This window comes from Dipodomys merriami, unplaced genomic scaffold, assembly GCF_024711535.1.
Source record: "Dipodomys merriami isolate MVZ:Mamm:240054 unplaced genomic scaffold, mDipMer1.0.p SCAF_158, whole genome shotgun sequence".
Classification (NCBI taxonomy): domain Eukaryota; kingdom Metazoa; phylum Chordata; class Mammalia; order Rodentia; family Heteromyidae; genus Dipodomys; species Dipodomys merriami.
Genome location: NW_027202915.1, coordinates 1,500,958 through 1,527,136, shown reverse-complemented (window position 1 = coordinate 1,527,136; position 26,179 = coordinate 1,500,958). Strand labels below are relative to the sequence as shown.

The window sequence follows — 26,179 nt, the reverse complement described above, 5'->3', positions numbered from 1 at the left end:
AGTCTGGTGTGACAGGCATTGAACTCCTTATTTGCTCATGTTGGCTATTTCACCCTACCCTCCTCCAGCCACCACACTCCACCATGGATTCTGCCCCTCTCTTGCAAAAGGAAATAATAGTGGTCCGGCATGACCCTCTTTTTGCCAATCTATGCGCTGGCATTAAAAATGTAAGGAGGGCTGGGATGTAGCTCAGTGGCAAAGCGCTTGCCTAGCAAGTGTAACGTCCTGGGTTCGATCCCCAGTACCAAAAAAGAAAAGACCAAAAAAAAAAATGTAAGGAAATAGGACCAAAGTTTCTCTTTGTCCTGGCCAAAGCTCTCTGCAGCAAACCCAGTGTGGTTTCTGGGCAGCTTTCAATAAGTAGGCCAGAGAACGGGCTGGGTCACTCGATGCCTGGAAACACACACAGAGTAAGATATTTATTAGTAAAAGTGGCAAAGAATGATTCGAGAGCTAAGGTCGCCAGGGGTTAAGGAACATGGGTCAGAGACAACAGGCAGCCACCCTGGAGAAAATCTGACCTTTTCCCACAATCCCAGTCAGCAGTTCGCTGGCTCACGTTGGGTTCCAGCCACCACTGAGGGAGGTTCCCAGACAATGACCAAGCAAAGAAGACTGGTCTGTGCTGGGAACTCATGCTTGGCTGCACTGAATTACACCATAGCCATGCACAGGCCGACTTTGGATGCTGGAAAATGTGCTCTGCTTTAGCTTGTCCTGATGGGTGATTTTGTGTACAAAACTCTGCCATTTTCATAAGGCTCCCTGGGGAACTAGTTCTACTCCCTAGAATGCTGTACTTTCAAGAAGTAAGCCTCCGCCTCCCTTTTCCATTTCTGACTACTGTTCAAGATCAAATATCTGCTCTTTGCATATTGGGTTCCTTTTCAGTGTTAGAATCATTGTTCCTATTGTAAGCAGGTAGACAGTTGTGTGTGTGTGTGTGTGTGTGTGTGTGTGTGTGTGTGTGTGCACGTGTGCGTGCCTGTGTGCGTGTGTGTATCTGTCTGTCTATCTGTCTGTGTCTATCTGTGTGTCCGAGTTTCCCTTAAGTATTCCTTATCCTATTGCAAAAGGAAAATTTCTGCTGACTTTTAGCACCAGAAAATAAAGGAGAGAAGACAGGCCTGGTGGTACATGCCTTTAATGTAGTAAGAAGTCTGAGAGTTTGAAGCCAGCCTGGGCTACCCTGTCTCAGAACAAACAGAAAAGAGGGAGGAGAAAAGAATCTCTCATTGCTACCCAAAGACTCAATTATTTCAGGATTTGGAAATTCCTTTCTCTTTAATTCAGTGGGTTGAACACTGCTGTTGAAATGTGGCCAGTGACAGGCAGCACCTGCCCTCCCCCATCCCCTGCCCGGGACTGAAAGAGCTGCAGAGGTGGGGAGCCTGCTCTCCACCTGGCCTCTGTTGGCAGCCCGCCCTCTGCCCCCGCTCTTCTGGCAGAGGCTTCTAGATGAGCTCCAGAGCTCCTCCCCTGCTCCCTTGACAAAAGCCTGGAAGCTGTGCTTTCTGATCCAGAAGGCACCCCAACCAGGACTCCTGTCCTCCCTGTGCTCCACATGGCCTCTCAGAGCCCTCGCCTCACTGGTTCAAAGGCCTAGTGTATCCCCTGTGCCTCCAACACCCTCTACCGGACCTGAGGTCCTTTCTGGGCCTCCTTTAACCTAGTCCGGCCTCCCCCAAATAGGATTCACAGCACAGAATCTCACTTTGCAGCCACCTGCTCTTCACATTGGGTCCCACATGCAATGTGGGCTTGAAATCACTGCCAACACCCACAGCTGATAATTGGTGATTCCTGTAAAGGGGAACTTTTGGCACTACAGAAGAACGGCTGGATTCTACTGGGTCTAGTAATGCAGTTATTCCCACCAGAATTGGTTCATGCACTCACTCGTTTCTACTTGCAGATATATGTCCATGTTCTGAATGATACATTTAAAAGCATTTGTTACATACCTATCATGTGCCAAACAAGGAAGGGTTAAACCCAACATTGCTCCCTCAAAAAATACACTATCTGGCTGCAGCATGGCTCAAGTGATCGAGTCCCTGCCTAGCAAGTAGTAGGCCCTAAGTTCCAACTCCAGTACTGCAAAAACAAAGCAAAAACCAACTCACAATTTTACAGTCAAACAGGTAAGTAGATTCTTACATCCAGAGAGCAGGGAAAGGCAGTGATATGAACTATAAGTTGGGGGAGGCTGGCTAAAGAGATGGTTTACTCAGTTTGGGGGCATTAGGAAAGACTTTTGGACATATCTGGGGTACAACCCAACTTATAGTACTGCGTAGGAGACAAATCTAGAATTCAAACAGCAAAGAAGCCAAAATAACTGCGACAAAATAGAACTTTCAGGCGCATAAAGCTTCTGCCCACATTTGGCGGTTTCTATCATATCGCTGACCAGAGGCGCGCTGTCTTCAGAGGCAGCTTCTTCTTCAAGCACATGCAAGCTGGCCTTTGGTCCTCACTACATCCTTGGGAGCTGTGTGGAAGACTTTCGGTCCACTCCCTCTGCCCCACCTCAGTACTATTTTCCTAACAGATCTCCAACTAAAGGAATATTCCAGAGGCTGGCAGTTGCTAAGCTGATGTATAATGTCAAAAGAGCTGCTCCTGGAAAGTCTGCATGTGACTCCACTGGCAGAATTGCACCAGAGATCTCTCCTGTCTACATATTCCAGAGACACATCAGCTACCTGTGTCTGCATACACACCAGACAACACTCGGAGCTCCTTAGCTCTGCGGTAGCCTACAAACAGAGGGAAGGAAACCAGCTTGCAGCCAAGATGAACTCATGTGACCAAAGGGGATTCCCATGCAGTAAGTAGGCCCCAGGGAAAAGCTGGAAGTTTACCTGGAGTCTCTTACTTTCATAAGAAGGCTCCTAGACCCAACTGGCTCAGAGCTAGCCAGCGTTCTGCCCCTGCCAGCATCCTCGTGGGAGCACCAGGCCTCCAGTCAAGATGAGTGATAAGCCAGACATGTCCGAAGTGGAGAAGTTTGACAGATCAAAACTGACGAAAACTAATGCTGAGGAAAAACACTCTTCCTTCAAAGGAACCTATCCAGCAGGAGGAAGAGTGTGATCAAACATCCTAAAATGCAGCTTGCCTCCCAAGAGCAGGCTTCAGCATCACCGGACATTCTTGCTTAATTTAGGCTTAGTTCTGTAAAACTACGTGTTTGTGGAGACTTGAGGCACCTGTAGATGATTTCTCTTCTATATTCCCTGGCTAAAAGGTCAACAGTAGCCAGTGTTCCCTTAAATTTGTTTTTAAAGTGAAATTTCAGATGGTAGATGACACGTTGTCAGTAATCTCACTATTGACGACCTTTGTGGGTGTGGTCCTTGTGCCCCCTACAGAGTGAGTCAGTTTAACCTATAATGGGTGCTTCATAATACTTTTGTAGTCTCTTAATTTTCATTTACAATAAAGCATTAAAATATTAAAAAAAGAAGGCTCCTTAGTATTTTCTTAATGAAAAGTGTTCATGTTTTCTTAGCCCCCCTCCCAAAGGCAAGAAAATATTTTGTTGTGTGTTTTGTTTTGTCCATAACTTGTGACTCTTAGAAAATAGAAGAAATTGGCCTGGTGGTATGCTTCAAGTGGTAGAGCACTTGCCTAGCAGCTTTAAGGCACCAGAGTTCAATTCCCAGTACTGAAAGGAAGGGATGAAAAAAGAAAAGAAAGGAAGAAAAGGAAGGTAAAGAAACTGAGTAAGTGTTGACTGAATGAGCTATAAACCCTAAATTTGGAGATAGTATGAGTGGTGAGGGAGGAAACAGTCCAATCTCTGTTTGCACAGGGTAGTGAATTACATTCCTCTGGCCTGGGTCCAAGCATCTTACCAGTGCATAAGAACAAGCACTAATCCCTGTTCAGAATGTCAATATTTGAAATCTTGTTTGTTTTCTGGGTAGGGTCTCTGTTGATGTTTCTCTCAGTGTTGCAGAGCTGTTTGTCTGCCCTCCAGCCTGTGTGTCCATCCACATTCAAAATCCACACAGTGGAAATGATGCCTGTTTTAATGGCTTCCCTTTCTGAAGCGGCTGCACATGGGCACTACTTTGAATGAGCCTTTGGGTGACCCTAATGAATGCAGCATTCTAAAGGAACTAGACGCCAAAAGAAGCAGCCTCGCTCCGCAAGAATTTGGAATGACATCAGTGTGTTTTTCCAAGCAAGACAGCATCACTTAGAAAACATTCCTCCTATCTGTGGACGTCTCCTTCCCATGTCCAGCACCTGTCTCCAAAGTGTAAGGGCTCCAAGGAGGCTCCAAGGTCAAAGAAGCCCACAGCAGATCCAGTGGCACTTGGCAGACTAAGAAGGTAGCTTATATTTTATCCTAGAGTGAGAAAGCCTTAGAGAGTTTATGGAAAGAGTGGTGGATCTGATTTACACTTTAAAGAGGACTCTGAGAGAAAAAAATCTGAAAATCTTTATAACCTTGAGTTAGGCAAAAATTTCTTGGGTACTACATGCAAAAGCTTGCTCCATAAAATGAAGGAAAATGAAAAAAATGGATTTGATAAAATTAAGAATTCCTGTTCTCTGTGAACAACTGTTCAGAGGACTACAAGAGGCCATCCAGCTGGCCCAGCGTGGAAGCCTCCACACCATCCTCAGTAAGAAAAAAGCTGAATAAATTAAAAAATAAACAATTCTTCAGACACATAAGAAAGTGATGTCACAGGCACACCACCTCCCAGACTAGACAGAGAGCAGGATGTGGGCACCGCATGCTACAACTGACTGCAGCAGGGACTGGCAAGCAGATCTGAGCAGGAGCAGGGCAGAGTGACTTGAACTGTTCATTGATGAGCTGGGAGTTTGTCACAGTGATGGAGTCTGAGCCCTGATCTCTGCCATCCAGCGGGGTTTGTGCACTGGGGGTTGTGGGTAGGGGTGGGGTGTTATGAGTTTTACCTCCTACAGTTTGTCCAGGTTCTCACAGTGAACACTGGAGAAAAATTCCCACCCCCTAGCAGGGGTGGCAGGAGTGGGGTGGGCATTTTGAGATACAATCATGCATTACTTAACAATCAAGATAAGCTCTGAGAAAGTTATGTCCTTAGAAGAAGGAAAGGGACAAGGAGGATCCCCAACAGAGAGAAGAGAGTAGAAATCAGTTTCTTAAATGACTTGTTTTTCCCCATCTCCTCCACAAGTTATACTGACATCAAATATAGTGAAAGCAGGGGTGCGGTGGGGGGGAAGGGGGGGAGGATTGGGTGGGGATGGGGGGGAGGCTGGGAAGGGACGTGAAGGGTAAACAAAGGAGGAGGCTGCAATGCTTGATAAGAAATGTACGCATTATCCTGCCCATGTAATTGTAACCCCTCTGTACAGTATGTCCACACAAAAAAATTAAATTTAATTTTAAAAAAAGAAAGAAATCAGTTTCTTAATTTCTACATCATCGGAGCTTGAAAGACACAGCAAAAAGCATTCCTGTATCCCTAGTTAAACGATTTGTTTTTCCCTTCCCCTCCACAAATTATACCAACATCAAATACAGTGAAAGCAGGGGTTATACTGTGGGGGAGGGACAGACAAAACAACATAGAAATCATCTTATAAATACGTTAGAAACAATTGCATGAAAGAAACAAAACCATGTGAATACTTATCTTGGGGTTGGGGGGGAGGATCGGGTGGGGGGAGGTGGGGGGAGGATGGGAAGGGATGGGAAGGGGAAACAAAGAGGAGGCAACAATGCTTGATAAGAAATGAACTCGTTATCTTGCCCATGTAATAGTAATTCCTCTGTATGGTATTCTCACAATAAAATAAAATAAAATAAAAATAAAAGCATTTCACTGAGCTTCCTGACAAAGGAACTCACAAAGCAGATTTGAGCAGGGATATACTTAAACAGGAGGGAAAAATATAAAAAAAGGAGCATGAATGTTAAGACCCCAGGCCCAAAGCTGGGGAGTTCCATGTGTCAGGTCCAGGTACTCTTTCCTACATACAGATAAAGAGATGTAGTGAAGGGCAGACAAAGGAGGTTTCTTCCATGGCACAGGTAGCCAAGGCAAGACAACACTTCACTACCTCTTCAGCCATCTTTCCAGTTCAAGCATGAGCTAAAGGTTTAAGTAGACAAAGAAGTGGGGGCAGGGGGAATACATACCCAGTCCTAGGTGTGTTCTGATGCTCAGAGGGGTCTGACATCCACTGTCTCAGGACTGGTCAGGTGGGATGTGTTACAGTAAGAGTCCTTCACACCTGCCAAGTGGTCCAGGAGCGTTTGTTCCATCCAGGTTCCAAGATGGCTCAGGAGAAAATGGCTAAAGACACAGATACAAAATGGAAACTGGGATTCCAAGCTTTTTTTCAGCTTCTAGTTAAGGCCAAGTAGATCAGTGCTTTCAGCAAAAGCATTTTAAGTACCTAGGACAGGAACAGAGAGGCTCAAAATGAGTCCTTGCCCCTCATATATTTGTACATTCTGAACTGGGGGTTCCCGAATGGATGCTTATCTAAACATGTGACTGGTTACCTAGCCACCCTAATGCTTACTATTTCTCAAAATATGGATGTATACAGGACTGCTTCACTCATTTAAGGAGATAACAGCTTACCTGACATCTCAGAAAAGGGAGGATACTGGAAGGGATGGACACTTCCTGAAATATGGACACTGGGTCTAACTGGTGCCATCTTGGCATCTTGAGAGTTGATGGGGACTTTCTGGAAACTCTTAGAGGTGAAATCCACCCTGCCACCCCCCAGGTGATAGGCCCACCTGAATTCCTAGAGGCAGGGACTTGGACAGTAAGTTACTGGACCTGCCAGACCTGTACCGTGAACTCGAGAGACTCTGAACTCTGCAGGTCCCTGTGACCTTGCCCCCTGGCCATGACCCTATTTAGGCCCCTGGCCCCCACAGCTGCCATTTGCGCCATGCCTCGTGTCTCCGAGGTTCCTCAGGCCGCCATGGTGCCCCTCCTCAACTCTCCACTACAGCTGATCTGGTGTGTTGGGATTGTTTGCTTTTTTTTTTTTTTTTTTTTTTTGGTCAGTCATGGGGCTTGAACTCTGGGCCTGGGCCCTGTGCTCTTCAGCTCATGGAAAGCAAGCGCTCTACCACTTGAGCCACAGCGCCACTTCCAGTTTTCTAGTGGTTTATTGGAAATAAGAGTCTCACGGACTTTCCAGCCCAGGCTGGCTTTGAACTGTGATCCTCTGGTGTGTTACCATATGAGCTATACTTCCAGTCTAGATTTTGCTGGTTGTCTCTGCAATGGAGGCCAGTGGAGTTTTCTGCCTGAGCTGGCTTTGGAACACAATGCTCAGGATCTCAGCTGCCTGAGTATCTGGAAACACAGGTATAACCCTGTGATTAGGTAACCAGTGCTAGTGGCAGCACTGGGCTACTGCCTGATTATCTTAATTCCTGAATCTGACTTTTAAACTACCCAGTTACCTTACCTCAGATGTAGGAACTTTATTTGACTTTATTTGGGTGGTATTTGTTGAAGTCAGTGCCTTCTGTCTATCTGCTACCACACCCCTAGCTCTTTATTCCTTTTAAGTATCTTTCAAGTTGTTTTGTTGTTTTTTTCCTAAGATCTCAGCCTCCTGAGTAGCTAGGATTTTAAGTATGAGTCACCTGTGCCCGGCTCAAGTATGTTTTATACAGCTTCAGATGACAATCTTCTGGCCTATAGCCTCTAACATACCTAGGATCACAGACATGTACCATGACATATAACTTATTGGGTAAAATGGAGTATCTGTTAATTTTGTGCCTGAACTAGCCTCTAACCACAATCCTCCAATCTCTACCTCCCAAGTGCAGTCATGAGTTATCATGTGAGCCACTGTATCTGGCATGAACTACTATGCCTGGTTTATTTTACAAACCTAGATGGTGTAGGTCCAGCACTTGATGTGACTTCTTGATGCAATCAAGAAATGGAGTATGAGGCTGGGAAGGTGGCTCAGTGGTAGAGCACTTGCCTTGCATGCATGAGGCCCTGGGTTCGATTCCTCAGCACCACATAAGCAAAAAAAAAAAAGAAAGAAAGAAAAAAGCCGGAAGTGGCGCTGTGGCTCAAGTGGTAGAGTGCTAGCCTTGAGCTGAAGAGCTGAGGGACAGCGCCCAGGCCCAGAGTTCAAGCCCCATGACCAGACCCCCCCCCCAAAAAAAAAAAAGAAATGGAGTATGGGCTGGGGTGTAGCCCAGAGGTAGAAATTCCCCTCACTCCCCACCAAAATAAAGATAAAGGTAATTATCCTAAAAGAAGCCTTATATAGGGAACAGTTAAGATAGAAATTACAGCAGGGCTGGGAAGGTGGCTCAGTGGTAGAGCGCATGCCTTGCATGCCAGAGGCACTGGGTTCGGTTCCTCAGCACCACATAAGCACAAAGAAAAAAGCCGGAAGTGGCGCTGTGGCTCAAGTGGTAGAGCGCTAGCCTTGAGCTGAAGAGCTGAGGGACAGCGCCCAGGCCCAGAGTTCAGGCCCCACGACCGGACCCCCAAAAAAAAAAGAAATTACAGCAGACTTCTCAAAAACGATGTATATAAAGCAGGCTTCTGTCACTAAAATGCTAAGGACAATTACTTTATGAAAAGCTTTGCGATGGGCCCTATTTTGGAAGTCCCAGCCCATGACTGGCAGAAATATGTGTTGGTACAAAACCACCCCATCAGGAAACAAAACATAGAGGAAGATGTCTGGGGCCCACAATCCCTATCTAGGACCCACTCCTAATAATGATCTAAGGACGTACTTCAAGCATACCTGCTACAGGTCCACAGTACCTGCCAGTAGCACCCACTCAGCAGAGCAGGCCTTTAACACATCTGTCTTTTAGAGGAGGAGGAGCATATTCAAGGCTTAAATTATAGCAAGGATATACAATTAATAAAAGTCAGAGCCAGGAGCCCGTGGCTCATGCCTGTAATCCTAGCTACTCAGGAGGCTGAGATCTGAGGATCGTGGTTCAAAGCCAGCCCAGACACGAAAGTCCATAAGACTCTTTTCTCCAATAAACCACTAGAAAACCAGAAGTGGTGCTGTGGCTCAAGTGGTAGAGCGCTCACCTTGAGCTGAAGAGTGCAGGGACAGTGCCCAAGCCCAGAGTTCAAGCCCCACGACTGACAAAAAAAAAAAAAAAAAGTCAGCCAGGTGCTATTGCCTAATGCCTATAATCTGAACTATTCAAAAGGCCGAAATCCTAGGGTCATAGTTTGGAGCCATCCCAGGCAGAGAAGTCTGTGAGTCTATTATCTTCAAATTGGCCCACAAAAAGCTGGAAGGGGAGGTATGGCTCAAGTAGTAATAGAGCACCAACTATGATTGAAAAACCCATGAAAGATTGGCCTGAGTTTAAGCCCCAGTACTAGAACAAAAACAAAATAAAACAAAACAAAAATAAATAAATTAACCAAAGTCAATTTCTTTCCTATGTGCCAGAAATGAACAAGTGACATTTGAAATATGCAATATAATTTCCAACAGCACCTCCACAAATGAAACCCTTCCATATAACTAACAAGTACAAGATCTGTAGGAGGAAACTACAAAAGCCAAAAGAAGTCAAAAAAGATGTAAATAGAGTGATATTTCAGAGTCAGCAGAGGCACTGTGATGAAAACAGCCTTCCAACGGTTGGTGCTGGACTAACTGGACACCCACATGCCAGAAAATGAATCTACACAGATCATACCCGCTTCACAAATCAACTCAAACACACTGCAAACCTAAGTATAAAGCACCTAATTATAAATTTCTACAAAATAATTTCTGTGAAAATCTAGATGACCGTGTATTTGGCTATGATTTTTAGCTGAAACACCGAAGGCAGCGAGGCAGCCATGACCATGCTTGATATCTGAGGACTGCAGTTCAAAGCCGGCCCAGACAGATGTCAATGAAAACACAAATCAAGTCAGTGGGAACACATATCATTTGTTTTTCCAGAGGAGAGTATCGAACTCAGGGCCTTGCACTTGCCAGACAAGTGCTTTTTCACTGAGCTAAATCCCCAGCCTTGCATATCACCTTATAGCCAACCACTGTGGAAGTCAGTCTGGCAGTCTCTCACAGAACTAAACATTAACATATGACCTGGTGTTTGTGCCCTGCTGTTCACCCCAGATGAGCTGAAAACATGTTGCTACAAAAACTAGCATGTAGATGTGATGGCAGCTTTATTTATAACTGTCAAAACTTGGAAGCCAACAAGATATCTGTCTGTAGGTGAATAGATAAGTAAAAGTAGGTACAAAACTGGAATTTTATTTGGCACTACAAAGAAATGAGCTAGCTATGTGTCTGTGGACTACAGGTGTGAGACTGTAGTCCAAGCTACTCAGGAGTCTGAGATCTGAGCATTATCATTCAAACCCAGCCTGGGCAGGAAAGTTTATGAGATTCTTACCACTACTAAATTGCCCAAACTGCCAGAAGTGAAGCTGTGGCTAAAGAGGAAGAGTGTTAGCCTTGAGCACAAAAAGCTCAGAGTCAGTTCCCAGGCCCCAAGTTTAAGCCCTAGGACCAGCACAAAAAAAGAGAAGAAATAAGCAAGTAAGTCATAAAACAAACCAAAGAGAAAATTTTATTACATATTATAAACAGGTGAAGCCAATTTGCAAAGCCTCATCTAAGTGGAAACAGCAGGTATACCTGGAGGGCCCGGGAGTGGATGTGTGTGAGTCACAGCCACTGCCATGGGGCTTCCTATCATAATAACACTCATCAATGCCACCATGCTCTTTCTAGGCTGGGCAGTATCAGGGCATACTGCTGAGTGCATTTTCTTCAATAGTACTGATTATTTGGGGACGAGACAAGGTATTACCTCAATTTTACTCAAGTTTAGTCTAGAGAAATCTCGTCAAAGGCAAGTGCTCGTAAACAAAGCCTTTACCTCTGAGCTGCCTGCTGTATCAGGCCGCCATTTAAAACAGAGCCAAATGCCTTGAGAATTGTAACTACTGACCGCTACAGAAGAAAGCCAGATTTGATCGGTTCTATAAAAGTAATTTATTGTCCATATGCATGTGTACATATAATTCATAAGAATTTTCAGCAAATTGAAAACAGATTTTAAAGTATATGAAAATTACCTGAAACAAAATGCAGAATAGTAAAGGAGCAATATACTAGACCTCATGGCTCCATGGGGAGACAGAGAGGAGAGGGTTGCTTAAATTCATCTTATGTACATAAAAACAGAAGTTAGCTCCAATTTACTCTGTGTTTTCACTTTTATAGTCAAAAGCAATTTGTTTTTGGAATTCAAAATAGCTGGAAGCACATGATTAACTATGGCCAGCTGAAATTCCTGTCCCACAAGGACAACTCCCTTCTGGCTGCTTTTCTTTTCCGAGTTGGGCATTGTGAGCCGGTAGTTAGGGAACAGGCAGGGGGACAGGCAGAGTAGCTCTGTAGAGGAAAGAATGCTGGGTTGATCGTCAAACTTCCAGCTAACGTCAATTTACTAAGGCCTGCCCTAGGCTCTTAAAAATTGTCAGCATCCCACACAGGGTGTGGTCAACAGTTGACCACTGGCGAGGTTTCACAGGCACCCAGTTTTGGAAGTGTAATCTGGATAGTGAAGGAAGAGAGAAAGGTAAACCAAAATACTTTCCTAACTTAAGCACAATTCTAATATCTTTGCTTGGTTACCTCAGCTGAAAAAATAACGGCATATGAAAAGCATACCTTAGCCATGCGGTCATGGTGACACCTACCTGTAGTCCCAGCTCCCACGAGGCAGCCTAGGAGTCCCTGGCCAACTGGACAACATAGAGAGACCCTGTCTTTTAAAAGAAAAATAACAGAGCTACACTATAGAAGATGTTTTGAACACATATACAGACCAATTCTTGTCCAACTTCCAAATGTCCTGCTGTTGGCATTTAGCAAACGCTCAACTTCCCCTTAAAATCCTAGAAGCAGCTCACTTAACTTGGTTAGTGTAAGGTCAGCTCCTGGATGGCTAGCAGACTCCACCTCCTCGCAGCAAAGTCTCCACCCAGTACCTGCGTTACCTAGGCAACTGGGACACCTGGAAGAGGTCACATCTGAATTTGATGTGGCCACACCTTTCTCCGCCCATACCCTAGATAAGGGCTAGCCCAGGCCCAGACCTTCTCTCTGTTCTTTTCTAGCTCTCCCTGCTCTCCCGGCTCTTGGCTCTCTCTGCTCTCTCTCTCTTCTCTCTCTCTCACCTCTCTTGCTGCTCTTTTCTAGCTCTCTCTGCTCTCTGCTCTTTTCTAGCGCTTTTCTCTCTCTTTCCCAGGCCTTTCCCAGCCATGTGGAATGCCAACCTTGCCTGGTCCCAGCAGGTCTACTGAATAAACCTACCCCTTACCTGAATACCACGTGAGTGCTGCTGTTCTTACTAGGCTACCTCTTTTTAAAAACCTAACAGGAAGTTCCTCCATAGAAGAGTTCTTGGGAGAAATGCACCCAAAATGGCTCACTTAGCTTTTGCTGTGCAGATACTGAGGAAAAAATTATAATGCGTTCTTTAGGTGACTAGAAAATACTACCAAGGCAACTTTGCCTAAAAGTCCTTTTGAGTTTATGACAGTAAGCTATCATAGATTGATCTTCACCCTCCCTAATTCTCAGACACTGTTGTACTCATTCAAGATTCCTTTTCTCCTCCTTCAGTTAGTCAATTGATCAATATGTACAATATTTACAGAACACAGACAAGATGCTGGGCATCCAGGAGGATCTAGAAGTTAGGGAACGCTTGGTCCTCTATTCAAGAGGTTTATCATCCATCTAGGAAACGTTTAAGATTCAGAACAGCAGCAAACGGGCATTGGGGTATAGCTCGGGGGCGGAGCACAGGCTGGCAGGCAGGCACAGCTTGGAAGAATTTCCCTGGCCACTGACAAACTGCCAAAGCTGGCTTCTACAGTGTTCTGTAGCCACAGGGTATTCAGAATCCAAAAGGCAGTTTTCACCAAAGGTAGAAATACACATTGACCTACGATGATTACCAGGCTGTGTGATAATTATATGCGAAAATCAAATAAGCCTCAAGGAGCTTAATAACAAAAAGGGAAGAGCTGTTCTGGCAGTTGCCTTTCTGGTAGTACAACAAATACCTGCAATAATCAACTTACAAAGGCTTATATTTTGGAGGTTTGAGTAGATAGTTGGTTTTACTGTTTTCTAGCCACATCATTATTTTGGGGAGTATGTAGCTGAGCAAAACTCTTCTCCTAACAGTGAGCCAGAGAGTAAAGAAAGAGGAAGGGACTGGAGTCCCATAAGCACCTTTGTGGACACACCCTCAGGTGACCCAAAATTCTCCAACTAGGTCCCACCTCTTAAAGGATCCCTACTTTCTAATCGTATCACTTGTGAACAAACTTCTAGCAAATGGACTTTTGGGAGACATAGGATCTCTGGGGCCAATGGTCAGTTGACTGTAATACAAACAACAAGCAATAGCAGCCAAGAGGGATAGAAGAGTTCAAAGAAGGGACAGATAGCTTCTGTTTCAAAATTTCAATAATGTTTCTCCCCCCCCCCATAACATTTCTTAAGCCTGGTGTCCATGGCTGACACCTGCAATCCTAGCTATGCAGGAGGCTGAGATCTGAGGATCCTGGTTCAAAATCAGCCTGAGTAAGAAAGTCTGTTAGACTCTTATTTCCAATTTGCTACCAAAAAGCTGGAAGTGGATCTGTGGCTCAAGTGGTAGAGGGCTGGCCTAGAGCAAAAAAGCTCAGAGACAGTGCCCAGGCTCTGAGTTCCAGTCCTAGTACCAGAGTATATATATACACACACACACACACACACACACACACACACACACACACACACACACACACACACACACACTCAAAACAATGTGTATTAGATAGGCATTATTTGAGCTGAATCTTAAATAGGGCCATTGAGCCTGATAAGAAAATCCCTAAGAACTAGAGACCATCTCAACTTAAACTATGCTCTACTAACCAATTGACCTTGAAAGCCAAAGCAGTAATGGATGTGCCATTAATTCTTAAGTGTAACTACAGTGCCACCACCTTATGAATTGTAGCTGGCACAATATAAGTCTAAGATAACCCAAAAGTATGCATATAAAAGTAAAAAATCACCATCACAAAAACAAAAGCTAGATTTTCATTGTCTTAACCATTTAGATCATATGTGAGAAACACAGAATAGAAATAATTGTACTTACTTTAAAAAAAAAAGTACTGGTTCTGGAGTTTAACTTCCCTAGGGCTTCCTGCTTGCTTAGGGAGGTGCTCTACTCCTTGAACCACATCTCTAGCCCTTTTTGCTGCAGCAATTTTTAGGATAGGGTCTTCAGGCTTTTTTCTAGGGTCAGCCTCAGACTGTGATCCTTCCATTTACGTCTCTCTTCTAGCTTGTGGCTCAGGAGCTAGACATGCGATTTTATTTATCTTTACAGTCTTAATTTATATACTTAGTTATTTCATTCCTAAGAACCCCAGTTGCTCATTACAACTCTTTTTTGACATGGTATTGATCTATATCTTCCCACTGAGTATATTATATTTTATCTCCTCTAGACTTTTAAGTTATTGCCTGGAGTTTTATCTCATTTTTTGTTTCTTTCTTTCTTTTATGTTTATGTCAGTACTGGGGTTTGAACTCAGGGTCTTATGTTTGCTTACAAAGCATTCTACACCTTAAGACATACCCCTAGGTAGTTCATCTTTTTAATAAATACAAGCATGAGGGCTGGGAAGGTGGCTCAGTGGTAGAGCACTTGCCTTGCATGCATGAGGCCCTGGGTTCGATTCCTCAGCACCACATAAGCAAAAAAAGAAAAAAGCCGGAAGTGGCGCTGTGGCTCAAGTGGTAGAGTGCTAGCCTTGAGCTGAAGAGCTGAGGGACAGCGCCCAGGTCCAGAGTTCAGGCCCCACGACCGGACCCCCCCCAAAAAAAATAAATACAAGCACGGTTAGTTTTTTTTTAAAGAAAATTAACATATTTACCACCTCTGTTCACCTTTCTTTTTCTGAGCATATGAATAAAACTATCATAATCATTGTATTTTTGAAGATGCTTTTAACTAGCCCTTACTATTGAACAGTCTTTCTAAGAAGTGTATGATTTAAAATTTTTAGTTATTTTATCTTGGCACCGTAAGGATATTATTTCATTGTTTTCTGGCATCAGATTTTGCCAACAAGAAGTCAGCTGTTATCATTATTCCACAATACTGTGAAATTCGGGAAATTATGTAATCACTTAATCACACACACACAAAAAAAGAACCCCGGGGAAGGTAGGGAGGGAAGGGATGGTAGGGGGAAAACAATGGAGGGGGTAACTGCTCAATAGGAAGTGTACTCATTACCTTGCTCATGTAACTGTAGCCCTCTGTATAGTATCTTTACAATAAAAAATTAAAAAAAAGAAGTCAGCTGTTGATCAAACTCTCCTTCCTATGAAGGTGATATGTCTATTCTCTTCTAGGAGCTTTCAAGTTTTCTCTTTATCGTTGATGTCATACAGTTTCACTAAGATGTATAGGTTTCTGCATATCCTGCTTGTAATTCTCTAAGGCCTTTCAATCTGAGATCTTTTTTTTTCTTTTTGCCAGTACCAGCACTTAAACTCAGGGCCTCCTTGCTCAGTTGTAGCACAGTTGAAGCATACCTCCAGTTCAGACTTTTCATAATGGTTAAAGATAGACTCGAGTGCTTCCCTACCTAGTCTGGCTTTGAACCACAATCCTCAGATCTCAGCCTCCTACATATCTAGGATTTCAGGTATAAGCCACTAGCAGCCAGCTCATATCGTGTGGGGGCTTGAACTCAGGAACTCAGGGTTTAGACATTGTCCCTTAGCTTCTTTTGTTCAAGGCTAGCACTCTACCATTTCGAGTCACAACTCTACTTCTGTTTTTTTCCTGTAATTAATTGGAGATAAGAGTCTCATGGACTTTCCTTCCCAGGCTGGTTTCAAACTCTGATCTTCAGATCTCAGCCTCCTGAGTAGCTAGGATTACAGGCATGAGCCACTGGCACCTGGCTTCTTGTATCTTTTTTAACTGTAGAAAAGTTAGCCTATAATCTCTTCAGATAGTGCTTCTCCATTATTCCCTTCATTTCTCCTCTTCTGAAACCCCAGCAGACATGATCCTGGGCTCTTAACTGCTCTCTCACATTTTTCTCTCTGCCCGCTGTCCATGTTGACATCCTCCACATTAGCATCAAGGCACTAATCTCTTCCACCATGTCTAATCCATAGTGTATTATCTACTGGATTTTTAAAGATCATATTTGTTCATTTCCAATATTTCTTGCTGTTGATTTCAGAATCCATTCTGATTTCAGTATGCTGACTACTCCCCAAGGTCTTGCTTTGGTTTTTTGGTTTTTTGTTTGTTTGTTTTTTGTCGGTCGTGGGGCTTGAACTCTGGGCTTGGGCACTGTCCCTGCACTCTTCAGCTCAAGGCAAATGCTCTACCGCTTGAGCCGCAGCGCCACTTCCAGTTTTCTAGTGGTTTTTTGGAGATAAGAGTCTTCATGGAGTCTCCTGCCCAGGCTGGCTTTGAACCACGATCCTCAAATCTCAGCCTTCTGAATAGCTAGGATGACAGGCGTGAGCCACCAGCGCCCGGCTTCTTGCTTTGTTTAATGGAAGTTATTCCTTCATAGCTCACTTTGCAGTTTTTAAACATCCTTAAACATTTTCTCCGATTATTCCACAAAATTAATTCAACAGGAGTAAATTCATGTTCTTATGCCCTTTCTTGGACTTTAGTCTAGCCGAGTCTAAACTCGTGTCCTGTTGCCTTTCTCTTCCTGCGTGCACTCCGCTGTGCTCCCTCTCCTTTTTGCGGTCATATGACTGCCTTCATTCTGCTCTTGGCTCCTTGTGCCCCAGTTCAGACGCAGGTCTACTAACTGTGCCTCTATGATCCCGCCTTCACTGACTTTGAGGGCAACACAAACCCAGGCACTACTCCAGGGGAGAAGACTACTTCCTTCCCTGGTCACAGGCCCCATTGGCTAAACGCTGCGACTAGCCAGGTCCCAGTAGCTTTTACTTGTGCTCCTTGCATGCGTAGGAGGAGCCCGCCTTGCCTCTAGCTTCAAAGCACTGCATCTGGCTCCAGTCTCCCATCTTTCAGCCCGGAATTCTTATTTTCATTTACTTTGGAAGAGCCAAACTCTAGCTAATAGTACCTAGTTCCAGTCCCCAAACCCCATGACCTTGTGGCTTCCACTCAGCTCACAGCCTTGTGTTTACATCCCAATTCTGGACCATAAAAGTATTTACTTAATTTTTAATCTTGATAAACTTTATCAAGAGTAAACATGTGTTTAAGAACAAACTTTCAGGGGCTGGGAACATGGCTCAGTGATAGCATGCATGAAGCCCTGGGTTAGATTCCTCCATACCACAGACACAGAAAAAGCTGGAAGTGGCTCTGTGGCTCAAGTGGTAGAGTGATAGTCTTGAACAAAAGCAGCTCAGGGACAGTGCTCAGGTCCTGAGTTCAAGTCCCATGCCTGGGGAAGGAGGGAGGGGGGACATAAACTTTAAAGTTGAGTGCCAGTGGCTTTTGCCTATAATCCTAGCTAGTCAGGAAGTTGGGATCCGAGGATTGTGGTTCAAAGCCAGCCTGGGCAGAAAAATCCCCATGAGACTCCTATCTCCAATTCACCACTCCAAAACTGGAAGTAAAGCACAAAGTAGAAGAGCTCTAGCCTTGAGCAAGAGTTCAGGGATACCGCCCAGGTCCCACGACCAACAAAAAAAAACAACATCCAAAGCTATCCCAACTGGGTCTGCATACTGACTTCTTCAGTAATTGAAAATTACAATACATTCAGCTCAATCTTTAGTTCACCTTTAGACAAGAACAGATTTTATAAGACTTCAATAAACTGCACTTTGATAAACTATTATTGTTTAGTCAAGAAAACAGTTCTTGGGCTGGGAGTATAACTCGGTGGTAAAGTGCCTGCCTAGCACATGTAAGGCTCTGGATTCAGTTCCCAGCACTGCAAAAATATTTTTTAATATTTCTTTAAATATTTATCTTAACATCTGCTTATCTTATAATTAATCAATTGATCTAATTCAGTTATGGTGGTATTAAAATATTAAACTTTTAACCTTCCAGTTAATTTTCTTATCTACATTTTCATAGAATAGCAAGCATTTTGTATGTGTGTACTTTTTAATGAAAAATAAAAATGGGAAAAATGTCCTTTGAATTCTGGAATTTTCTAATGATTATTTTTAACCAGTAAGAAAGCCCAGAAATAAATGAAATGTGGTTTACTGTTTATGATTCCTGGAATTTCTTGCAGCCAATGCAGAATTACAGCATCTCAGACTTGGATGTTCTTTTGACCACATGGAATTTTTAAAATTTGTGAATGTTAGTGATTCAAAGGCTAAGACTTTAGAGAGTCTTGTGGCAAAGGTAAAAGCCCACTTCAAAGTAGGTCAAGTCCCCACTGGCTCCTTGGAAGAGAATTTATTTTCATGAAAAACGTTCTGAAAACTTTCTGATGGGAACCTACAGAGCAGAGATGGCTATGTCTCCCTCCTCTGTTTCCAAAGGAGTCAAAGATTGTCAGTGGCATGGTGATATATGTTCAACAACCAGCTCTCATAAACAGAATCATCACGGTGGAGGTGTTTGCCAATTCCTACGGTATAAATACTCCTGGGACTGAAGAGAGGCCTTGCCTTGGCTCTCAGAGCAGATGAGGGTCTGCTCCAGCAAGGGCCTGCAGGCATGTCACATCCATGGATACTTGCCACTTACCCTCTCTCAGAAGGATTCACCATCGCGCTCTGCACCTTTTGTGATGTTATAATGTTGCCCTCCCTTCTCCTAGGTTCAGGTTTATGTAACTCATGGTCATGTCCTTCTCTCCTCTTCACCCCTACATATTAGATACACTCAGAGCCTATTCTTTTCCTCTGTGCACTGTTCGCTGAAGAGATCTCATCTGGTTCTATAGCTTCAAATATCATCAAAGCGCTATGAACGCCTATGCATTTATCTTTGGCTCAGTCCCTTATTTTGAGCTACAAGCTTGGGTAACCGACTGCCTAGCCAAATATATCAGCAGCAACACAAATTGAACATGTCCCACAATGAACTCTTGGTCCTCCTCCTCCTCCTTTCTTCCTTATCACAATAAATGAAATTACTGTCTGTTCATTTGCTAAAGCCACAATATCTTATAGTCTGAAGTATTTACCTTTGCCATTCCATGAACCCTTAGTCCAGAAAGCGCCATAAGAGAATGACTTCCAGTTCAAGTAATGCTTACAGAAATAGAAGCCTTCTGGGGGCTGGTCCCCTGCTCTGAGGTCATCATCCACTCTGCTGCAGCCTGGGTCTTGTTTCTAAGAATGTGATATTTGATCCACGACATGCACCACAGTCCTTAGACATATTGTATTTGTTGTATGGTTTGCATAAATAGGATTAGGCTGAATATTACCTTTGTTAAATCTGAACTACTGCATGCTATACATTAGAATAAGCATGTTAAGACACTGTTAAATTATCCCTCTACTCAGGAAAATGCTAATCATTTGATGAAAGTGTCCCACATCTAGTCTCTTCCACTCCCAACTGAAGTCAACTTAAGCCTATGGATCAACAAGAGCTTTGGGTCTCAATATCTCAGAAAAACTTCACTTCTGTGGACCAGGCTTATAGACTGGAAAGCCAAGGAAATTGTTTTCTTATGTTTTAGTCGGTAGTAGGGCCTGAACTCTGGACCTGGGCACTGTCCCTCAGCTCTTCAGATCAGGCTAGTGCTCTACCTCATGAGTCACAGCACAACTTCCAACCTTTTCTGTTTATGTGGTGCTGAGGAATCAAACCCAGGGCCCCATGCATTCAAGGCAAGCACTCTACCACTGAACCACCTTCCCAGCCCCAAGGAAATTGTTTTGAACCCAGAAACTTTTGCTGAAGTGCTGTCTTGTCTTTCCTGAATCATTTCAGACCCTCTCAGTCATTTCTCCATCGTCGTCTGAAGGAGAGGTAGGGAACATTAAAAATAAAATGAACGGAAAGCATCAAATCGTCCCAGTGATTCTGACGTGCAACAAGAAAAGAAGCAAAGCAGTATAGGAACCCCAGCGTGCATGCAGCCAAACCCAAAAGCTTGCTTTGTTACAAGGAAAGGGAACAATGTCTGACTTTAATATTCACCCTTTCTAGCCCCACGGCAGGATGCAAAGCCAGGTTCCAAAAGCAGCTGCTGGTAAAAGTTACCTTTAAACCTGCAGAGAACGCAGTCCAAGTCTATAACTTTTGCTTGCTTACTTTCCTTTCTCTTTTTTCTTCTTCCTTCCTAAATTTTATAAAGAATGTTTTCATTTCTTTTTTTCTGCAGAATTTCATGGACTATGTTTTTTCTTCCTTTCTCAGGTCACAGTATATGGATTTTCTGCTTTTTTTGGTCAGTCGTGGGGCTTGAACTATGTGCCTGAGCCACAGCACCACTTCTGGTTTTCTGGTAGTTAATTGGAGGTAAGAGTCTCACAGAGTTTGCTACCTGGGCTGGCTTTGAACCTTGATCCTCAGATCTCAGCCTCCTGAGTAGTTAGGATTACAGGCGTGAGCCACTGGCACCCGGCAATTTTCTGCATTTTTTGAAGATTTTTTTTTTTGTTCATGGGACTTGAACTCTGGGCCTGGGCACTATCCCTCAGCTCTTCAGCTCAAGGCTAGCACTCTACCACTTTAGCCACAGTGTCACTTCTGGTTTTCTGAGTGGTTTACTGGAGATAAAAGTCTCATGGACTTTCCTTCCCCGGGCTAGCTTTGAACTGCGATCCTCAGATCTCAGCCTACTGAGCAGCTAGGATTACAGGTGTGAGCCACCAATACCCAGCTATCTTGAAGATTTTTTTTTTAATGTTTCTTCTTATGCAATTCTTTCAACTTGTTGGTACAGCTTAAGTCTAAGATTATATTTTAGGAGAATAGGTTTTCTGATATGATCATTAAATGACTTCGAAGAATGAGGAATGAAAGGCCACCTTTGAGCTGCTTAGAGACAATTTAATATGTACTGAGTGGAAGGAAAATTATTATTTTAAATACAAGCCCCTGTGGCCTTTGTGGCACTTGGTGGCAGCAGTGGGTCCGTGTCTGTTTGGGAAAATTCTACAAACCAAAACGAACCACTGCAAGTGCGCTGGCCTCCAAGAAAACTACCTTTTCTTCACACATGCCATTCCTGAAAACAAGAAGCCGGTGTGCTCCAGGCTGATCCCATGGTCTCTGCAGCCTATGAGTTTTGCTGTGAGGTAAGGGGCTGGTTCAGAGCTCCAGAATCCTTTTGGTGCCACAGACCTTTTAAGCGTATAGATTCCTAGTACTACTGTAAGGGGCAGGGAGCACATGCACTCTGACAGAGAAACACCAGTCCTGGTAAACAAGAATAATGATGCCTGTAGACAAAGGAGCTGCCTCGTGTTTTCAAGATGAGAAGTTCAAATCCTGTGGGTTTGCTTTTGGGTTCAACTATAAATGTATGTTGGCTGAAAAAGCAGTAACACTGCACAGTGGAATCCAACCTACCCACAGCTGATTCTGGCTACAGTTCCTTAAACAAATACTTATGAAATCCTGGACAAAAGGGCCCCATTCCAGCTGTTTGTCATACGTCCTGCTTTGCAGTGGGCATATGATCCTGACATCCATCACCTAGAATAGAGACTGTGCTTGCCACAGTCTTTAAATTCTGATATACCCACAGCCTAGGCCTCCTTCCCCTGATTTAGTTTCTTTTCTTCTGATTTTCCAAGGAAATAATAATTTGCAGATTTAAAAAGTATGTTTCTGGACCCAGGTATAGTGGCACATGCCTGAAATCACAGCTATTTCTGAGAAAGAAGTAGGAGGATCAATGTTTGAAACCAGCCAGGCCAAAACCATGAGATCCTATCTGAAAAAGTAACTTAACAAAAACCAAAAGGGGGTTGGGAAGGTGGCTCAGTGGTAGAGTGCTTGCCTTGCATGCATGAGGCCCTGGGTTCCATTCCTCAGCACCACATAAGCAAAAAGAAAAAGCCAGAAGTGGCGCTATGGCTCAAGTTGTAGAGTGCTAACCTTGAGCTGAAGAGCTGAGGGACAGTGCCCAGGCCCAGAGTTCAGGCTCCACGACCAGAGACCCCCCCCCCAAAAAAAAAAAAGGGCTGAGGGGATGGTTCAAGTAGTACAGCATTTGCCTAGCAATCTAAAGGCCATGCATTTAATCCTACGAAATAAAGGATATCAAATATTTTCCTCATACAATAGTGGTAACTATTTGAGAAGATAGATGTTATCCTGATTTGAATACTGTGCAATGTATTTATGTATCAAAATATCACAGGCTATTGCAGAAGACAGATCTGAGGATTGCGGTTTGAGGCCAACCCAAGAAGAAAATGCTATAAGATTCTTATCTCCAATTAACCAAGAATATGTCAGAAGGAGAGGTCTGGCTCAAATGATAGAGATCCAACCTTGAGCAAAAAAGCAAAGCAAGAGAGTGAAGCCCCAGTATTGGCATAAAAATAAAAATCACAAGGCACCTTATAAATGATTAATTTTATGTATCAGCCTTTAAACTGTTAAATAAGCAATTTTTTTTAATGTTTAAATGAAAATTAGGCTTAGAGATGTTAAAATTGCTAGGGGTGCAGCTCAATGGTAGAGTGCCTGTCTAGCATGTACAGGGCTGTCAGTTCTATCCCTAGCACTGGAAAGAAAAAAAAAAAACAAACCACACTATCTAAATCAAACTCACACAGCGTTAGCCTCAGAGCAGGTTTTTGAACTCAGGCCACTGCAATCCCGTAAGTTTCCATTAGTATAGTAGAACAGCTTCTTCCTCTTCCCCCTTCTCTCCTTCCTCTTCTTCTTCCTCCTTCTCCTCTTTTTCTTTCTTCTCTTCCTTCTCCTCCTCCTCTTTTCCTCCCGTTTTTTTCTTCCTCTCCTTCTCTCTCTCACCTCTTCACTCTCTTTCTCTTTCTTTTAAGGTGCTGAAAGGAAACCAGGCCTGAGGCCAGGCAAGCACTCTACCACTAGGCCACAACTCTGGCCCTAGAATTGTTCCTACTGTTCTAGGGTTTTTCTGTCTGGACTGCTTCACCAAGCTGTGCTTGGCAAGGCACCTGTCATCTTAGAAAGAAAACATGTTCTCTGTTCAGCTGCTCCTGTGACACCTCTGAGGTAAATCAGTGAAATCCCCTTCTGCCCACCTGCTACCTACTTACAAGGCTGTGTTTCTAGGATGCCTGAGTTGGGAATGGTCCCAGCATTGTGACCTGAAGTTGCCTCCACAGAAAGTTCTGCTTTTCAAATTAAGCCTCCAGCCATTTTCCTTCCATTTTCCCTGATAGCCACCAGGACTCTGAGCAAATAATTCCTAGAAAAGTCCCTACATGTGAGAGAAGGACATTTACCAGCGGTGCTGGTCAAAGGAGTGGGGAAAAGCAGCAAGATAATGTCTAGCATGTGCTGCGGATGCGCAGAAAGGAGGGCAGGGCAGGAGAGCAAGGATGTAATTATACTGAGTCACCAATGATATCATCATCTGTAGTTTACATAAGTGGTTGTTGCCTAAGCTACAGCTGAATACACTGTGGCTGTCATGACTGATGTGTTTAAGGACATGATGGTGTTATAATAAATTAGCAGAAGAGCTGAAGTTGAGAAAGGGAGGAATCTTTTCCTTTTAAATCCCTGTATGGCCAACATTTATTTTAGGCTACTTGATACAGCTGGTCTTGTAATTAGGCCCGCATCCAAGGTTCAGAGAATACCCTTCCATTTTTTAATTAGTCAGACAATTCTCCCTCAAGCGGGGCTGGGAGGCTATGAGGTGAAAGGGACCTACAGAGGAGAGGAAAAAATCCATCCCTGCTGATGGACCATCAAAATTTAGAAACCAAGGAGAGGATTTCTGCAGTCTTGCTTCTAGAAAACCTAAGCCTGTCGAGCCTGGTGCCTAGAAGAATGACTTCACCCACACCTAACAGACCCACCACTCTTCTCCTATGCACCATCTGACCATCTGAATGTGTTTACAATAATTATTCTAGGACCAAAAGCACAGTTTACAACCCATGAAGCACCATTCGGAACATTAGGCACTGTGTGAGGTGATGGTAACCTGAAAGTTAGTGGTATTTCTCAGAGAAAGGCTGTCTGGGCCACACAGAGCACAGAGCCAGGAGCCTGGCACGCGGGTGAACCGGGAGCATCCTACTTGCCGAGTGAGGGCAGCGGCATGATGCAAGGACCAGGAGAAGAAGCACAGGGTACCCTGGGTAGAGTGGCAGGACAGCCCGTCTTCTGGCTAGAGGAGGAAGAAAGAAAGGCCACTTGGAGAGGTATAGTGGCTGACCAGGAAGATCGGGACAAGCATGTGAGAGCTTCAGGCTTGTAAAGAGTGGGAGACATTTTTATTCTACTTAGTCCAGTTTTTAAAATAATACCAGTTGCCGACTGCTAAAGGTCTCAAGCTACAGAGTGAAACTTTTATATCACGAAAAAAGGATTTTCTAGGCTGAGCAGAGTGGCTCATGTCTGTAATTCCAGCTACTTTGGAAGTAAAGATTGGCAGGGTTGGAGTTTAGGGGCAGACCAGGAGAAGTGTTTGTAAAACCTGTCTTAACACATTAGTCAAGGCATGGTGGTTTGCATCTATAACCCCAGCTCAGGAGGAAGTTCAGGGGGAAGATCCCAGTCTGAAGCTGGCCCCAAGCAGAACTGAGTGACACTATACAGAAAATACAAAGATATAAAGCAAAACGTGGCTGGGATTATGGTTCAAATAATAGAGCATCTGCCTAGCAAGTACAGTACACTTGAGTTCCAACTTCAGTACTACAACCAAAAAAAGGGGGAGGGGAGTGGTGAGTGTTCTTCTATACAACTGCTAGCCTTGCAGTCAAGGATTAAACATAGATATTATTTATGAAGCTCTTAATTGTGTTGAGCATGATCTATATTCCATCTTAATACTCATCCACACAGAGTCTACATTAGTTTCCTGTGGCTATAGTAACAAGTTACCACAAACTTGATATCTAGGATAGATCTGCTTTTTCTAGGTTGGAGGCCAGAAGTCTGAAATCCTTTTCACAGGTGGCAGGGCAGCACTCCTCCTGAGGTCTTTAGCCTCTTTTTCCAGCTTCTGGAGACACTGTGCTCCTAGCTCATGACCATATCCCTGCAGCCTCTGCTTCCCCTTCCTCTAGTCCTCGTCAACCCCCCTGTCTCCCCCAGCCAGGATCGGTGTGCCTGCATTAAGGGCTCACCTGGATGGAATAGGTCTGTAACTTAATCACACCTGCCCAGTGCTTTTTGTCATGTCAACGGGCTCTGGGGTGATCTAGAAAGGGCAGAGGGAGGCCCTCAAATCCCTGCTGACTCAGGGTCCTCTCCAGGACAAACATGCTAAGAACTGTCTTCTTTTGTTGTGCTGCTGTAACAATATACCACAGACTAGGTAATTTGAAGAGAAGGAAAAAGGATTGGAAAGAGTGAAGAAAGAAGGGAGGAAGAGAGGAAGGGAAGAAACCCTCAAAAGGCTCTGAGCAATTTGAAAGCTGTGTTATTCTACTGACAATCAGGAACAACTACTTGTGAAACATTATAATACTACAGAGATCCCATAAGATCAGTGTCCTGAAACTTTATTTCCATAAAAGTTCCAGAATAAAGGGATTTTTTTCTCATATTGAATCACTGCTGTCCAGTTGCCCGCCTAAGACTGCAGTTCTCTGAATCTTCCAGTTTGGGTCTGTGGCAGCACCTGAGAGTCCAGCCACAGCTACGGTAACACAAGTCTCTTCTTGGACTTCTTTTGGCCTCTGGACTCATCCTCAGTGTTTAGACATCACAAGCAGAAAGACAGGTTCTTGAATGAGGGAGGAATAAGGAAGGCAATATAAAAGACCCACATTGACATTGCCCACTCCCCTCCCTCTCCCTCCTCTTTTAGGGTCTTCTCTTGTAGTGTGGATGTGCAGTGAGACCACTCAGTCTGCAGTGAAAATGTAAAAGATTTTATTGAGGGAAAAGTACTGACGTGTCAGGACCGCACCTGGAGTCGGGAATCCCAGGAAACTGCCCGACTGCCAGCCCACATCAGCTTTTAAGCATTTTTGGCTAGGGCGGGGAAAGGGGGAGGTTGGG

At 44.0% G+C, this 26,179-nt stretch overlaps 1 protein-coding gene and 1 pseudogene across 1 annotated transcript in view; one reads left to right on the top strand and one right to left on the bottom strand.

The window, feature by feature from the left end:
- Positions 1–26,179, bottom strand: part of Cdc42bpa (CDC42 binding protein kinase alpha) — a 310,452-nt gene that overhangs the window by 243,065 nt on the left and 41,208 nt on the right. Inside the window, exons 3-4 of the mRNA XM_070023199.1 lie at positions 11,733–11,801; positions 6,158–6,314 (exon numbers count right to left, since the gene is read on the bottom strand). The gene's annotated coding sequence lies outside the window, so the exon portion shown is untranslated. The remainder of the gene's footprint in view (positions 1–6,157; positions 6,315–11,732; positions 11,802–26,179) is intronic.
- On the top strand, positions 2,980–3,115 carry LOC138827563 (thymosin beta-15A pseudogene; annotated as a pseudogene).